The sequence below is a fragment of the Lampetra planeri genome, chromosome 6 (genome assembly GCF_965212315.1).
Source record: "Lampetra planeri chromosome 6, kcLamPlan1.2.h2, whole genome shotgun sequence".
Classification (NCBI taxonomy): Eukaryota; Metazoa; Chordata; class Hyperoartia; order Petromyzontiformes; family Petromyzontidae; genus Lampetra; species Lampetra planeri.
In genome coordinates this window covers 2,767,057-2,784,815 of record NC_136112.1, presented here as the reverse complement: position 1 = coordinate 2,784,815, position 17,759 = coordinate 2,767,057, and the positions used below count along the sequence as shown (strand labels likewise).

Below are 17,759 nucleotides of genomic sequence, written 5' to 3'. Positions count from 1 at the left end.
AATAAACATCAAATTGTATGTGTAAGAATGGATGATGTCCAATTTGTATACTTTGTGTGCGTGTGTGTTGTGCGATTGTTTCGTTGAAACCACCCTGCAGGTTCATAGAAGACCTGCAGCCGCTATGGAGTCTACGTGTGCCACAATGGTAAAGACGACACATCACTCATTCATCATCACCCGATTCTCGCTCTTAATTTGTGACAATTCATTGACACAAGGAGGGGCAGAATCCTTGCAAGCCTATTGCTTAAGCACGCCGAGTTTTTTCAACCCTCTTTCATTGTTTGAGACGTTATGATTTAAAGATCTCGCGTGCAACACGTACAGCCCTTTTTGGCTCAATCCACTGCTGGATGAAGGCCACTCCATGCTGTGCTGGTTGTGGGAGTCGTTTGATAATGTCGTCACCGCATTGGTCAGTACGCGTTGGTGAGGACAGGGAGCATAGAAGTGCAGTACAACAATAGATTTTGCTGTACTGCAAATGCACTATCCACACGCATTCTTGGCTTAGCTTCTTCTGAGATCAGGTGCATTCTGGCCGATTTGGTCTTATATAAATAGCTCCCACTTGACTTCAAATATATTTAAGGTGTAATTAATATTAGTGTAACTTAAACGTGTTGAAATCTATGGCAACTAAATTCTGAGAATTGTTTCAGCCATTTAAAAAAAAAGTTTGAGATCTAACCGGTATTTAAGGTGTATGCACAATTGTGAAATATTTAGCTTGAAAGTGTTTGTGTATTAATAAGATGATGTGTAACACTTTTCTTCTGTCGTCTGGCAGTGGCTTACTAATTAATCCTGACATCTTAAAAAAAACATTCCTATTGAAGGTGTGAGGTGTGTAAACAGTTCATTAGAGTAACGAAACAGCTGTCTGGTTAACGTTTTGTTTTATTTTCACGATAATTGTCAGAAATATTGGCACGGTGCTTCGCGTTGTGTTAAACCAAGGCCGCCTGTCGTGAAATATAAATTGACATCGCGCATGAGCGATGCCATTGTTTTTTTTCTCCTGTCAGGCTCAATGAATTCCCGTTCTTGGTAAAATACTGACAGAGAATTCTTACATCCTCTTGGAACTGGTTTGAGTGATCTACAAACAGAAGTCTATCGGCTGTCTGTTGTGAAACGATCACGCGCTGCAGCGATTATTACATAGTTTGCGCACGTGTGTGTGTGTGTGTCCACGTGCGAAAACTCCGATCTTCATATTACCGGGTCAAGCTCAATATAACTGGTTTGCGCACCTCCGATTAGCACTGTTGGCTACGTACGGTGCGAGAGAAGTTCAACATACATGCAGCCAACTCGCGTGCAAATGACAGGGTGAATATGAATGCGTGTCACGTTAAATATGCATCGCTATGTTAAGGCAGCTCTCGCGTATTTATGTTGACGCTCTAATGATATGTTGCATAATGATTGTACGCCTTCTATCGCTTCATGGAGCAATGTCGGTCCAGTCTGTAATTTAAGAGCTACGCCATAAGTTGCTTTTAAGTTTGCAAATTTTTCTTGTGGTTTTATTCTGAAATTTGTATCCCTCATCTTTACTTGCTGTGCCACGGATTAGAAACATTACCGTTGACAAAGGAATGTTGAACAACAGCTGAAACGTTCGCAAAGAGACAGACACTTTTAAGAGGTGCACTCCAGAGGTACAAAGAGGAACACAGGGATAAGAGAGAACCTCTACTCAGCTTCGAGACATTTTATTGACTGTTAAGAGCAGCAAGTGGGCCTGGGCAGGTCAGTTCGCGACAGCGTTGATCGAAACTAATGACGGAATGGCAATCCAAGTGTGTGCCAACTTACGGAGATGGAGTGATGCAAACATCCAAGCGAGCGCTTTTCTTGTCTATACACGCCTCGACTGAATGCCCTGGACCGTCAGGTATGGTGTTGGAAGATTTGCTTCATTAGAATTATCTTTTTAACTGATGCTGGGTGGGAATGGCGCAAAATCTTGATGAACAAAAAACCTCAACGCATTCGTCAAAAGCACCGTGGCCTTAAAAGAAAATATATAACGGGCAACGTTTTGGGTAATGGCCCTTATTTGCATGTTGCTCCAAATGTCGTATATTGTATATATTGTTTACGGTAGTGTTATTGATGAATGTGTTTGTCAGTCCCCTGCTGGAAGAGAGGGCCTTCTCCCACCATGCAGGTAGTGGGGGTTATAAGATCCTGCAGGCTGGTGAAAGCGTGGAGTATGTCGTCGCACAGAAGCACAGTATAACTATGAATTTTGTTTCCCTGCCCTCTGCTGGCCACATCTGTAGGTCTACAACAGCCACTGAAACATCTGTTTTATGTATACTGGTCACCCATCCTGGCACTATCCATGCTCAGCCCTTGCTTGGCTTCCATTTGTATCACAAGATTGGTAGCATTCTGGGTAATCTTTTTCATCGACCGAAATAGAATCAGAATCGGAATCTTTATCCAGGAGAAATCCGATGAGCTATTAAGCTCTTTTACAGATGTCCTGCAGGAAACCTATTGTAGGGTCATGTTAAATAGCACAGAAATGGCACTGCAGTCGCTGGAACATTACAGTGGTGCAAATGAATCGCTTTAAAGTGTTTTTTTTCTAATGATTTAAGCCGCAAACCCTTGCTGAATAGCCTGGGGCACATCACTTGGGTGTGTGTACTGTGTGAAAAACTGGCCGCATGTTTTTTTGGGTTGCATCGTGGATCACGAAGTAAAGGCTACATATACGTGTAAGAGGCATGGAGTGGTGGCGCAGTGTTTATCGCATCGCGGCGAGATCCCAGCGACCTCTAAGTGCGATTACCAGCCGTGGCTTAACATCAGTGGTGAGTGATAACTGAGCATGTCCTGGGCCCTGGTACTTCACCGAGCAGCGTGGTGACGTATGGTCAAATGAGGCCTTCATGACCGAGAGGTATCGGGAGGCCTTCATCCAAGAAGTGGATAGACTTGATGTGTTGTGAATTAGGTTATTTTAATAGGATTTCCCATCAAATAGGGTCATGCAGAGCACATAAAATATGTAAAATGTTGAAGTATGTACTTAACATCCGAAGCAGGAGGGTCTTCCCTGAAAATGAGTCTTTTGAAGCTCAGTTGAGCATTGTTACCATGACAATACTTGGTAATGGTATGTGAAATTAGGTTGTTGCATGGGGGAGTCTCTTATCCAGCAGTGGATTGGCAAACGGGCTCTACATGTCCGTTTACGCACGCACGTGTCCGGTGTAAAAATAGAGAAGCGCAGCTTACGCACTGTGCTGATATTGCAGGCGATCTCGCCCCACTGGTTTGATGTTGGGGGTGGGGGGGCATATGCGCTCAATACGTAATGGCGTGTTTTTATCCTTTCTCCATTTCCTTCTGATGCCCCCCCCCCTACTCCCCAACCCTCAACCCATGTCCACCCTTCCTCCGCTGCCCTCAGCATGAGATGGTGGAGGAGGCAGCAGCAGCAGCAGCCAAACCCCCTAAGCCAGAACAAAACATCTCCCCGGTGCCCTCGGAAGCCAAACATCGCAGCATCGTGCAGATCATATACGAAGAGAACAGAGTAAGTTCAATCGCGTACCCAAAGATTAACGACCGGGACAATTTGCAGCCGTGGGCACTCTGCTTTTCCGCATGGCTTGTGCGCGCGCATGGAAGGCACAATTTTAGCGCCGCACAGGCTTTCAAATGGATGCGGTATCTACAAAATAGTTCGTTTCTCAGTTAAATTGTTCCACCCTTTTACGTTGCACACAAGTTGTTTTCCAGCCGGAAAATAGCCAGAAGAGTTGTCGACTGTGGATTTATTTTAAACGCGAATACATTCCGCACCTCCGTCCTAAACCCCGTTGACTTTGCGCCGGCTTGGCTCGCGCGCTAATGCCGCCAAGGGCTCCCCGTGATTGATGATGATAAGCTGTGGATGAGTCCGTTGCACTGCATTTAATCTGTCCGGTGAACTCTAACCTCCTTTACAGCCTTAGAGGAGAAAAAAAAAGGGAACAAAGCTTTTGCCTGAGGTGTCCCACTGCCCTGGGTCTCCTGAGGCCCATAATTGATGCCCCTAACAGGGGGTTCCCTTGCCAAGACTGCGAGGGCTGTCCATTAGTCTGCATTGGATGTGCTGTGCAGCTGGCACTTGGCGGTGTTACGGGTGATTTAAGCTGCGGATATATATTTGATTGTTGGGGAGCGATTGCCGCTACCATTTTGCTTGCTCGCTCACATCTGACCCGGAGAGCGTTTCATCTCCGTGGTGCAGGCGCTGCGAAGGTCATCCGTGCAAGCGTTGTCTTTAACGTAGGGCATGAACTTAACATGTGGCTTTTAAAAAACATAAAAAAGCTCTGTAAAAAGAAAGATACCCCCGCGGAATTTTCTAATCTCTTGGCATTCTCCAGAATTTGTCTCGTCAAAGAAAGCATTATTTGAGAGAATGTGTGTTTCTCTAGGATTCTGAATGATAGGTCACGGTGTCTTTAAAATTTGACTCGAAATTAGACTAAGTGGAGTGCCGCTTTGGTGGTCAAGCATGCGAGATACTTTCTCGGCAGTCGGCCACTGCATTGTGTAACTCCTGAGAAGCCTTGACGGTGCTTTTTCTGCAAGTTGCAAAGTTTTTACGTCCTTGATACTCATCTGAGCCACTGCAATTTTGAAACAAAAAAAAAAATTTGTTCCGAGGCCCCATGCAAAATTAGGTACATCTGCCAATACATTAAATGTTTGCTTTGAGTTTGGCGGTGGTGGTGGGGGCTAGGGAGAGGGTTTTTTTTCTTTTCAAGGGGGGTGCGGTGTCACGGCACGGGGTGGGGCGTCCAACTGGGATCTCTCAATCACTCCCTGTCTGGCCGCTCCTGACTCTACGCGTAATTTAGAAGACAAATTGTTCTCTCCTCCTGCCGGTCTTGGTGGGGGGGGGGGGTGGAAAGGGCGTTGGGGGAGGTGGTCATCTGTTGGGCCGGCGGGTGGAGGGGTGGGCGGGTGCCCGGATGGGCTTGTGGCGGACGGGCGATTGTGTGCGTCCGCTCGGGTCCTTTTTGGGTTGCTTACGCACCGCTTGGGCAGGTGCCTGCGACAGTGGCCTCCGCTTGGTGCACTGCGCGGCCTTGAGGTGCCTCGCTCGTGATGCATCGCCCTAGCCCAGAGCCGCTGGTCCCAAGGTGTTTTCTGTTGTGCAAGCCGAGGGCACCCAGAGAAAGGGCCGTGGTGGTGGTGGATGAGGGGGGGGGGGGTGCGGAGGGGTTCTGTGGGAGATGAGTGATGGAGTGTTTGGGAATGGCATTTTTTTTTAGAGCGCAGTGTGCCTGGTTGTCCTCGAGTCCGCTGTACTTGCTCTGTTTTGCACACTTGGAAGACGATAAGTAGGTCACGTGCTCCATCGAGAAGGAATACTTTCCAGCCGTGCAAATGCTGCAGTATTATTATGGCATTTGAAAAAACGTTAAGCTTTTGTTGCTACGGAACTGTTTTAACGGAACTGATGCCAGTGAAGCGCAGGGTTTGATGGAAAATAATCACTTAGGAAATAATACTGCATTTATCTTCGTTCTCAGCGTGATCACACCGCAGTTCATTCTTTGTCATCCTAATCATCGCAGTTGTCCCCTCGAATTATCCTGCGCGTTGTGCGCCGCATCTTGCCGAGCAACGGCGTATTTTTTCAAATTTAACGCCTACAATGCGCGTCATTGAAAGCAAGCCGTGCTCCATATTGCCATTGTCGCCGTGTGCGCCGCTGCATTATTGGAGGAAAATAATTGAGCTCCTAATTGAAAAAGGACCCAAAGGGAGGCAAACAATAGCGCAATTAATTATATAAGTGTGGCGACAAAATGCCCTCGTCATCTGTTCGATAATTTACTGCGTGGCAGTGTGCTATTTCGTGTAAAGGTGGTTACGTAAGGGAGCTTTTAATTTGGACGGTGAAGAATGAGGTTCAGAGGCCTACGGTTTATTTCAATGTTCCTTTGTAAATAAGAAAATTGGGTTTGTTTAGATTTTCCATTACACGAGGAACACATTAACCACGGCAACATTGGCGAAAGGGACCTGCATTTGTGCTTTAATGCTCTGCTTTGAAATCTGACTCGTGTCGAGGAGGAAGGCTCCCAATCCACTAAACCCACATGCTAATGCTAACCCCAACTCTGACCTTGTCCATTAATGCCCAGAATAAATTCCGTCTTAAACTCTAACCCTTAACCCGCACCGTGACCAGTTAGGTGATTGCCGCTTCCCTGTTATGCTGTGAATGACGGATATTGTTCGGCTCATTATCAATAAACTCTTAAAAAAGGACATGCCAGGAAGCCAAATGTTTACAATTCTGTGGCTGTTGATACATTTTCCCCCATTGTGTATTTAATAATAATAAAAATAATTATTTTAAAGCTTTATGTTGTGAATCCTTTCAAAATTAAATGATTTCACAGCCTGCCCGCCTTGTCTATTTTATTTTCTTAAACATTGCGCAACAGAGATGGAGATCAGAATTCCTTGTTTTGTGTCCACTGGCGCATTTTACAACCACATTTAACGCCCCTGGTGACGTCCTTTCCTCGTGTGCAGATGAGAGCCGAATCTGCACACAAGATCCTGGAGAGACTGGGACCCAAAGTGGAGCTGGTGAATTTGCACGCGCACACACAAGACAAAAAAATATCCAACTGATTGTGAACACGCTGAATGCAATGCACTTGACGTGAAAACTTAATTTGGAGCTTTCGTGACTGCAGGAATCACTTTTTGGTTCTTTCGGTAAAGTCACGTATAAGGAGAAAATAATAAATTAAGTAATAGCATACGACGTTTCGATTGCAACACAAGCAACCATCATCAGGTATAAATTAAATATCTAACAAACCTAGTATACTTAGAAATATAATGCAATACACCACAGAGTTGGCTAGCCTTAGGTAGGGTGTTGACTGTTATGTTAGCCGACTCTCTGTGGTGTATTGCATTATATTTCTAAGTATACTAGGTTTGTTTTCTATTTTATTTATACCTGATGATGGTTGCTTGTGTTGCAATCGAAACGTCGTATGCTCTATTATTTAATTTATTATTTTCTCTTTATACTTGACTTTAGCGAAAGAACCAAAGAGTACTTGACGTTCTTGCCTTGGCAAGGTGAGACCCGTGTATGAAGGGGTAACATAGGTCAGCGGGCGCAGACAAAGCTGTGCAGTGCTCGACAGAAATTCTTTCGGACTGTGCAAATAGTGATGCTGGTGATGAAACTTGTGCTCTTCATTGCTCTGTAAGAAAAGCTTTATGACCAACTGAGAACCCCCATTGAAGCCACACAGAATATGTCTTTCAAGGTGGAACCTGGATACATTACCCTCCAAAACCACGTGCATTAGCACGTCCTTGGGTGGTGTTGCCAAGCTGTTGTGTGAAAACGATCGAGGCTGTTCTACCGCGTTTCCATGACCGCCGGCTTGGTTTGTGAATCGGGCAAGTTTGCTTGTCCCCGGATTCCCTTGGTAGTCTTACCTGGTCAAATGAGGACCAAGTGGGGCCACACGGCTCGGTTTAGCCGGGCTGTGTGGATTTATTTCATGAGGGCGCTGCATGCTTTTTTTTTTTAACTCTGAGCGCCCTCAGAAACGGTCGAAACTGTCACGGGGTCAGCGTTGAAAAGATGCGCATGGCCTTTGGTGTGTCTCACTTTGTTTAACTTCAGAGACCTGGTCTTCCTTATATATATATATTTAACCCAAATTGAGGTATGTTGGGGTGGGATAGTGTTAACTCATCCAAAGAGATGTATCCATCCGTACGTTGGCCACCGACAATGCTGCGCTTATGAATTTTTGGCGAGGTGTTAGTTTTCAGAGTTGTTTGCTTGTTTTTGCCCCCAAAGTAATTTAAAATGTGTTGCAGATTTCGGATTGCATGTTAATTTGTACAGACGCTTAAATTACTTTAAAAGCTTGGCAACAGCATGCGTTGTTCTTATAAATTATTTTTCTGTGAATTTTGTGTGTGTGTTTATTTATTTATTTTAACAGCCGCTGTATAAGCAGCCGTCTGACACAAACCAGTACCATGAGAACATCCAAACGTAAGTTTATGATTAATTATTATGCTCAAAATATGCACTCATGTAACAATGGATCATTTCCAATACACACTGGTGTTTTTCAATGATTAGTTTGTGGAAAGCCTACAATTACTATTGATTTAAAATGCACCACAATGAGGAGCAGCTAATTGATTCTTGAATTATACTGTGACCCTGCAGAGTGACTATTCAACCAATTTACGTAGGGAGGGCATCTTAAAAACAACCCTGTTCATTAGAATAACTTGCGTCTCGGATATTTTTAATTGCAAGGTGAGGAGGAGGTGGAATTCTAGCAAATGATTTTTGAATCCACCTCTGTGAAGCTTTTGGAGGGTTCTCGGGGTGGGTTATCGGGAATGGCCAATGTAGCAAACTTCCCCGAAAATATATCAAGGGGAATTATTATTGAGGAAATCATCTTTCCATTCATGAAATATTGCAATTGGTCCACCATGTGTCACATGGTGGAATGTTTCTCCCGTTTGCATATTCGTGTTTTCTCCATGCATTACATTTTTCTCCCATACAAGAAAAGATAATTCAATAAATGCGTGGACAATACCGATCGTTTATTCCAGAACAAACTCTCACGTTCTTTTCTCGGAGTGATGCTGCATTGAGATTTTGGGCCATTTCCTTAAATGAGTGTTTGGCTTCTTACGAGTGGGACCCAAGAATGCTGGGAGGATATCCCCCCTGCAAGATGGATTCATTCATCTTTTGCAAAAGCATGTTCTCGTTAGGAGATTTGAGACTCTAGGTGCTCCAGATGTTTGTGGATGCGGAATTATTCTACGCACGTGATGATGCTTTTCATTTACCGCACCCTGCGACCCGAGTGATGTGAGCCCTGCTAAAATCACTGGCGATTGAGATCTAAAACCCAGTCATTCACCAAACCCCACTGACCAGTACGGTCAAAAACCCATGAGCGGCACGTGTGGCGAGGAGGGAGGCCTTCGTGCAGAAGGAGATGTTCCACAAAGGGCTGCGTGTGGCCGAGCGGTAGAGTTGCGTTCGCCGCTTGTTGCAGAGGTTGACGATTCAAATCCATCGATCGCCCCGATTTAATACTGCGGATATATTAACCTCTAAAATACACGCTGTCTGTTTGCAAGTGGACTTTGGAGAGCACGCGCTGTAATTCGAAGAAGATTAGGCCATTCGTTTGTTGCCAGCATCATCGGCTAAATAGAAACAAATATACTCGCACATTACTTAATTGGGAAGAGTATATAGCCGCAATCTTCTGGAAAAGAGTCATGAGGCTGAATGAGGTTTTCATGGGTAAACAAATGTAATAATAATACATAGCACCTTTTTGATGTGAACTTTTTCCTGATCCTTCTCTACTAGAAACCTCACCATGAGGAGCAAGCTCATCATGTATTTCAAGAGACGAAATCAGCAGCGCAAGGTGAAGGTGAGGACTTGGAGTCTTGAGTGGTGCATGCCCCCTTCCCGTCGAATGAACCACTGGCAACTGCCACCCCATTCTGAGAGCGCGCTGCAGGGCATTTAAATCCTACTGAAGACTCCTTGACATTGCCTCCGACTACCCAAACTCATCAGATCTAAGAAAGTAAACGGGATTTGAAAGTGCTTGGATGGGCGACAGATGTTATAGGCTGTGGGCCTATGTGGTCGACAGCAGAAGCCAGTGTAGAAATAACCAATTATTGTACTGTACTTCTGTGTCCTCGCATCTACGCGACGACTAGTGTGCTGAAGTATACAACTAAACTACATTATTTTCCAGGTAAAGCCCACTGAGCTATTAACTCTCTTCTGAAGCAAAATTATAGCTCATTGAAGCAGCTTATCAAAGGTGGGAATGTATAGTAGCTGAATAATCTCAACGCACATTTCCAAATGCAGAGGGAAAAACCAGAGTACCCGTAGAAATATCCACGCGACCACGGGGAGAACATGCAAGCTCCATACATATAGGCTATCGCGACGAGATAAACCCCCGCAGCCGACACGGTGTGGGGGGATGTCTTCATTCGGTAGTACATTGCCAAAAACATGTACACCTGTGCAAAGTCAAGTTGGAACCCCGTTGAGATTCATTATTCCTTTCGTAGCAGAGACCTGAGTAACCATGGCTACGTATGGACAATCTGTAACGACTGCAGGTTGCACCCTGCATGTGGACGTGTTACCGTCTCGTACGTTTCTCATAGGTATATCGGCAAAAAGGACATAGATGATGATGTGGGGTGGGGGTGGAGGGGGGGGTGGTTGGTGCGTGGTTATTATTTCTTTCGTTTTAACACGTTACGTAATGCAGTGGTGGGAAATAAAAAATATCATTTTGACAAATTGCTCTCGTTTTACGATGGAAAATGTGGTTTAGCATGAAAAGTGAAACGAAAGAAAAAACCGCCATGGTTTGTCAACTGGAAATGCATAATTTCCCACGGCCTTTGGAAGTCGCATTAAATGAGCATGTGATTTTTATAAACATGTAAAAGCAAATGGGTTAAGCGAACCGAACAAAATAAAAGCCTGCAGTCAGTTTGTACCCTTGCGATTAATTAACCAGCGAGAAAGTCTTCTGGAAAAAAAAGATAAATTGCGCCCATATTGAACGAGTGTTGAATGGTTCGCGTTCTCCAACGGTGAACCCTGAGCCAGGCGTTTAAAGTTTTACAATTCGCACATCCTCCCCCCCCCGCGCTCGTTCTAAACACGGTGCGAAGTGCCCCTAACGATAGGCTACGTACGGTGCGAAAGAAGTTAAACATGCATACGTACGAGGGTTGGGGGGTGGCGGGCAGGTGGGGGGGCGCTTTGTGGAGGAGAGGGCACTTTGGGCTGATGCTGTTCCCCATGAAAGTAAGTGCCATATCCGAGGAGGATGAAGGTCCATTCAAGGATTAATTTTCCACCACATTTTGCGCGACTCCTTTTTTCCACGCTGAGATGCGGTTAATAAAATGAATTCATTCCTTCCGGGGAGGTCTGAGATCCCGTGCCATTTTAAGCCGTTAATGAATGCAGATCCTTATCCTTACCACATCCTGATGCTTCTCAACAACAGATAAAGGGATACAATTGCAATCACTTCTGGGTAACTCTCTTAATCATCGAATAGATGTGGATAATAGGATTCAGTTAGAACTTTCAGTTGACTACTTGTCGGTGACCCATCATCGGGAAGTAAATGGATTAATTGTTTGCTACTCGCGGGTGACTGCAATTATCCGCTAAAAGACACGTGCGATTGTCCTAAAAAACGATCGGCGGGGGGCATGGACAAACAGGAGTGGCATATACGGAACTGTTGTCGTGCTCACTGGCTCTCTCCCGCAGGAGCAGTTCCTGTCGGAGCGCTACGGGCAGCTGCTGCAGGCGTGGGAGAAGCGCGTGGAGCGCATCGAGAGCAACCCGCGACGACGCGCCAAGGACGTCCGCACGCGCGACTACTATGAGAAGCAGTTCCCCGAGATCCGCAAGCAGCGCGAGCAGAAGGAGAAGGGGCAGAGGTGAGCTCGGGGTCGCTGACGTCGCCGCCACCGCGGCACCTTGAATGCCCACGTGGCTTTAGAGGCGTTCTACGGAGTAAAACAAAAAACAATGGTGCTCTTCGTTGTGTTTATTCTCGAACTTTTACCCCGATTGCGCAATCGGCTTCGCGTAACGAGACGAAATCGCAGAGCTGTGCGACACTGCGCGGTTGGGTGGCGGAGAAACGGCCCCCGGAAGCGGATATCACGGAGTACCTTGACGGGAACTCGTGCATAGCACCTGGCGCACACAGTAGATGGCAGCACTTATCCTCCCGCTCTGTCGTCGGGAAATATTTATCGTATGATGAGTCGAACTTATATTTTTTTTTATTTCAGACCGTAAATTTTGCTTATTGAAGTGCAGAACTAAATTTACATAATTCGTATTTTGTGAAGTATTTGGTTACTGGGTGTGAGTCCGTGAAATCAGACAGCTGAAGCAGTACTGCTCAGGTTGTAGGTTTGAATTCAGGCTGCTGCCTGTGGTAAAACTGGATTCATACATTTAGTGAATGAGTGTACAGTAAAATTTGGTTCCCTGCTCAATCTGGCTAAATTCCAGCCCTGAGAAGGAAAAACGTGGGTTTGATTGCCATGTGACCAACATTCATGTCGATAGCAGAGCAGATGAGAAAGTGATGCCGAACTACTGTAGTGGACCAGAGGTCACTTGAAAGGATTTCCAAGGTAGCTCTGTAACATTTGCGTCCGTGGGCCATTCTTTTGTTGTTTGGTTTATTTTATTTCGTTTAACCAGATGACAAATGAGACCAGGATACATACTCTTTGGTTATTTCGGTAAAGTCACGTAGATAAAAGATAAAATAGAATAAGAATAAGAGATGAAAATTTAAATAAAAATGAATGAAAGTAAATTAAATCACGACGTTTCGATTGCAATGCAAGCAATCATCAGGTGTGAAAATCACAGCTAGAATTTTTTTTAGTAAATCACAGCTAGAGAATTTTTAGTAAAAATTTTCTAGCTGTGATTTTCACACCTGATGATGATTGATTGTGTTGCAATCAAAACGTCGTGATGTAATGTAGTTTTATTTTAAGTTTTTTTTCTATTTTTATCTGTTATTCTAATTTTTATTTTATTTTTTACCTACGTGACTTTATCAAAAGAACCAAAGAGTATGGATCCTTGCAGTGACGAGAACTTCAAATCTAGAATGAGACCAGGATAGTCTAATTTACAAGAGTGACCTGGGGCATTATTTGGGTACCAGTTGTGGGCGATGATTGCTATATATAATTTCATTTGAGTAATGTGCGGTTAATCTTTTGTGAGAGATCCAAATTGATGTCTTGTCTTGTAAAATAAAGACGATAGTGCAATTGGAATTAAATTGGAGAAAAAGAAAAAAAGTTTTAGCGACGTGAAAAACAGCGTGGCACGGAAAAGGAAAAAAAACTCTAGAAAATCTGCGACATTTTAAAAATGTTTTTTAATTCATATTGCGGACAAATGGCCCGTTTCTGGGCCAGCTATATTTGGGTGTGAGATGGTCACTGGTTAAACAACATTTTGACAGCATTTTAGTCGATGGGGATTTACGTGCGATTGAACACTTTGAATGTAATCACCTGTCCGCAAATACATGCACGCACGCATGTACGTGCGCTTGGAGCTAAAACCTTTTCAGGGCTTGTGTCCTCATGGCAGGTTTTTATTCATACGAAACGAATCTTTTCACACGTCTGCTTTTAAAATTGTAAATTCAAATCACACTTGCCCAGTGGAGTTTTGTTGTGTGGGGAGCATTGGCCTCATTTGAGGCATGGTTTTCACTGCCAAAGAGATGATTATTTAAATGTGGCTGGGTGGCACTAGGCCTAGTGCCCTTGTAGAATATCTGATGAGAGCTTCGAATGTCACTTGTAGGTTTTTTTTCTTTGCCTAGGAGATGTGTGCGTCTGCTGTGGCGTGGTTACAGAATGGAAAAGTAGATGTACAATGTGACTTTTGAAGTGTTTTATTCTTCCGCATCAAGTCGACTATGTAATGTCGATCACACAATACATCATCCCTCTGGGGGTCGCTAAAATAAGTAGCAATTTGTGGAGAAGTCAATAGTGGTTGTCCTATGGGGAGACTTGTCTCCGCCATAGAATTGTGGACATACCGCCGGCTCTTGGCAGTAAGCAGGAGTTGAGCAATCTCTTAATGCATTTTTTGAGCAGTAAATCACTTGGCCTTTTTTTGCTCATTGGGTAAAAATGATTTAACTGAAGGATAGCGTAACCGACTTGGAAGCTTGAAATAGAACATGATATGAAAACGTTCTAGATGTAATCGGCAAGGGGAGGTTGTGTTAAGTGGGGCACACGTGCAGGATGGAGGAGGACAGGTGACTGAAACATGCGATGGAGAGATTGGCTGAAACCTGAAGCCAGATGATGTTAATAGACTAAGTGGTTTGTGAAAGACTTGTTTAACTGGTGGTGATTAGAATGATGGAGTTGTCCTTGGTCCTTGAAGGACATTTTGGCTGTTTAACAAGTGGAAGACCTAAAGGCAGGTAAGCGATTGTAATTGCAGACCTTGGAGGTCAGCTGTCAACTTCGCCACAAACACACAATTGAGCAGAAGAAGAAAGCGATGGTCAGTTGTGGCCATGATAACCTCTGACGTCTGGACCCTGGCCTACTCGTGTGTTCCAGGCGCAACCAAAAGGGAAACGGATCGGCTGACGGCAGCGACGAGGAGGCTGCTGACACCGGCGACGACCTGTCTGACCAAGAGGTACCACAAGCCGACCCCCGTTGGTCATATTTTATTTACCAATTCAAGTACCGGAGCACGCCAGTTTAAATATAGTCGCCATATCCACGACGTCCCCGGGTACGCTGTACGACGCTTGGTGCCGTGGGCACAGTTATCAAACGCGCTTACGAATGAAAACGCACAAATCCTCAAATTAAGCGCAAGGTTCTGGATGCTAATGCCTTGGCATGAAAGCAAAAACAATACGACAGAGAGGTGTCAATCAGTGCCCAGAGAATGCAAAGAGGAGATAACGACCATCGGTGAATGCTGTTCCACTTTTGATCTCCCTGGGTCAGCTCTTTCAAAGTAACGACGGCTATAATTATTGTCGTGAAAGCTCTCCGGGGTTGTGCGAGCCCCCCCCCCACCCGCCGTACCTTTAAAAAGAAGTTTGATGACCTTTTAATCGAGAGCCGTTGTTGTGATGAGAAGTTGAAATGACCCGAGGATTTCTGCTGGGAACGAGCATTTGCTTTTAATGGGTGTGCTGTAATTTGTCTTAAACAAGCATCGTTTCTTAACAAACAAACAAGCAGGGCTTCTACAATTAGTTTCCCATTCATGTGTCTCGAGCGCCGACCCAGTAGCCGTGTAAAGTCAGGCGTGTTCGTGGGTAGAGCTTATTAGCGCAAGGGCATTTTTTTAAATTTCGGCGCTCTTCGCTTGTTCATCAGTCTTTTATGTTAAATCGTGTACACGCCGCTCGCAATGTTAAACAAAGAAATATAGACGATTGCTGTGTTTTTGTCGTCGCAGTCAGTGAAACGGGTTCAGTGTTATTTAACTCGCTCAATCTTGCTGTGAATTATCTACAAAACGTGGCCGTTGAAGACGTGGCTGTGACAGCCATCGGCGTGCCATCCCAGTTTTAATTCATTGCGTCGTCGATTCAGAAGCCTCGGCGAAGCAAATAAAACCGGATCGCTAAATATACTTCGTTAGCATGCTCACACGTCCACCGTTGCCACGCGCGCAACAATCCCCCCCTAGTTCCTGCGTTCAACCTCTGCACGCTCGTTTTTGGTTTGCAGCAAGTGTATTTTTACATATACGTTCGTCACTGAATTTTTGCACGATGCAGAAACACACTTTACAGAATGCTGAAATTAGATTATCACTGCAATTTTTTGCAAATATAACAAATATATACACAGTCCTATATAAACAATTCAACCCTTTTGTCAATCCACTGCCAGATGAGAGCTTCCCCACCACTGTCCGGGTTGTGTTAATTCACCATACTTCACCACACTGGTCGCCCGTCCAAAACAATCGCCGAGCCTCTTCAGCCCCCCACGTGGCTTTCCGAGATCTGACAAAACTTGCGCTTTCTGGGTGATCTGACCGCGGCCGTCGGGCTCGTTGTCCACAATACGAAGACTGCGTCGTTATCGCCGCCGGGGTTGGGGGGTTCTCTCGAGGTCACCTTGAGCATCGCCCCCCGTTGGCGTTGCGCTCTTGACCCCCCAGGGCAGCGAGAAGCAGATGCGCGACCTGGCGGCCGTGCCTCCGAGGCTGTTCGACGTCGACCAGCGACACGTGCGCTTCATCGACAAGAACGGTCTCCTGGGCGACCCCGTGCGCGTGCACCGCGAGCGGCAGCTGCTCAACGTGTGGACCGAGCACGAGAAGGAGATCTTCCGAGACAAGTAGGTTTGCTGGATTGACCAGTATTATTCATAATAAAGGTTTTTTTTTGGGTTAGATCGGTTGGCTTCGTATGGCACGAAAGAAGTTCAACATGCGTACATACTTTGTATTGAATGTTAAGAAGAGTAAACAGGCTTGGGCAAAACACGTTGCTATAAAGAGGCGATGGCTGGTGATCGAGACTAACGACAGAGTGGCAGCCGAAGGATGGGACACCCGTGGGACTGACGTTCACCGCGGAGATGGGGCGATCAACTCGCATGTAGGAGCTAGGTGGATTGTTGCGTGGATTGGTGAGGGAGGGCGAGGGTTTGTGGAAGTCTTCATCCAGCAGTGGATAGATAATGGGTGATGACGATGTCCTCACTGTGGCATTCGCAGTCAGTGAAAGCAATTACGGCGTGTCAAAAAAAAAGTTAAAATCATCTCCAAATTGTATTGTCGGCCTTTTACGTTGCTAACAGATTTTTTTGTTAAGTCACAATAGACCCTAAAACGACAAGAATTTACGTAATTGAGATAATCAAGCGGTCGCCTGTTACGCGAGGCTGCGCGCGCCGTTGTCAGCCTGGATTGCGTTATGCGCTGGTAATGTATCTGGCAAGAGGTGACCATCTGCTCGTTGTCCGCGAGGCGCTGGGAGAGTGTATCATGTGTCCTGTGTCGTTGGCCCCCTCTCTCGGCTTTCACACCGGCATCAGATAAAGCGGCAAAACAAATATTGAAATATTATTATTTGGTTTTTTTGGTTAAGTCACGTCTAAAGATAAAATAATAAATTAAATTAAATAATAGAATACGACGTTTCGATTGCAACACAAGCAATCATCATCAGGTATAATGAAATAGCGACATAATATCTAACCAGAAAACTATAGATAGACATATTAGCAGACAGATATCACCAAGATACATACATAGCGAGAGCAACACAGGTAACAGAGAGGGGTGATCGTCTCTGTGGGGTGGCCTTAAATAGACAGGGGGGGGGCGGAGGCAGAGAGAGGGAGGGGGGTTAGAGAAAAAAATTAGCATATCAATGAGTGGTCAACAAAACGTGGTGCTGCAAGTACGATGACACGGCAAGCAAGCCTGAAAATCAGGAGAAAGACACACTAAAATTAAATAACCTCGTAAAATATCGAAATGTAATGTAATACAACACAGAGGGTCGGTCAACACACAATTAACGCATAGTCTGGTTGATTACGTGTTTCAAAGATTGCTAAGTTAGAATTTAAGTGTGAACATTCTAAAGAGGACACAGGCAGAGAAAACAAGTCGCCAGAGAGAGAGAAAAAAGATAAGCTTAAAACTTCCCCGTAGAAGTGGTTCAATCTTAATTAAGATTGATAAAGATAAGCTTAAAACTTCCCCGTAGAAGTGGTTCAATCTCTCTCTGGCGACTTGTTTTCTCTGCCTGTGTCCTCTTTAGAATGTTCACACTTAAATTCTAACTTAGCAATCTTTGAAATACGTAATCAACCAGGCTATGCGTTAATTGTGTGTTGACCGACCCTCTGTGTTGTATTACATTACATTTCGATATTTTACTAGGTTATTTAATTATAGTGTGTCTTTCTCCTGATTTTCAGGCTTGCTTGCCGTGTCATCGTTTTTGCAGCACCACGTTTTGTTGACCACTCATTGATATGCTAATTTTTTCTCTAACCCCCCTCCCTCTCTCTGCCTCCGCCCCCCCCTCTGTCTATTTAAGGCCACCCCACAGAGACGATCA

The 17,759-nt window shown here is 45.0% G+C and overlaps 1 pseudogene across 1 annotated transcript in view; it reads left to right on the top strand.

Moving 5' to 3' along the window:
• LOC144719391 (nuclear receptor corepressor 1-like) overlaps positions 1 to 17,759 on the top strand; it is a 120,428-nt pseudogene that overhangs the window by 26,440 nt on the left and 76,229 nt on the right. Inside the window, exons 6-13 of the transcript XR_013585591.1 lie at positions 101 to 148; positions 3,440 to 3,565; positions 6,574 to 6,630; positions 8,025 to 8,077; positions 9,437 to 9,503; positions 11,399 to 11,571; positions 14,266 to 14,347; positions 15,842 to 16,020. The product of XR_013585591.1 is annotated as a nuclear receptor corepressor 1-like (transcript). The remainder of the gene's footprint in view (positions 1 to 100; positions 149 to 3,439; positions 3,566 to 6,573; positions 6,631 to 8,024; positions 8,078 to 9,436; positions 9,504 to 11,398; positions 11,572 to 14,265; positions 14,348 to 15,841; positions 16,021 to 17,759) is intronic.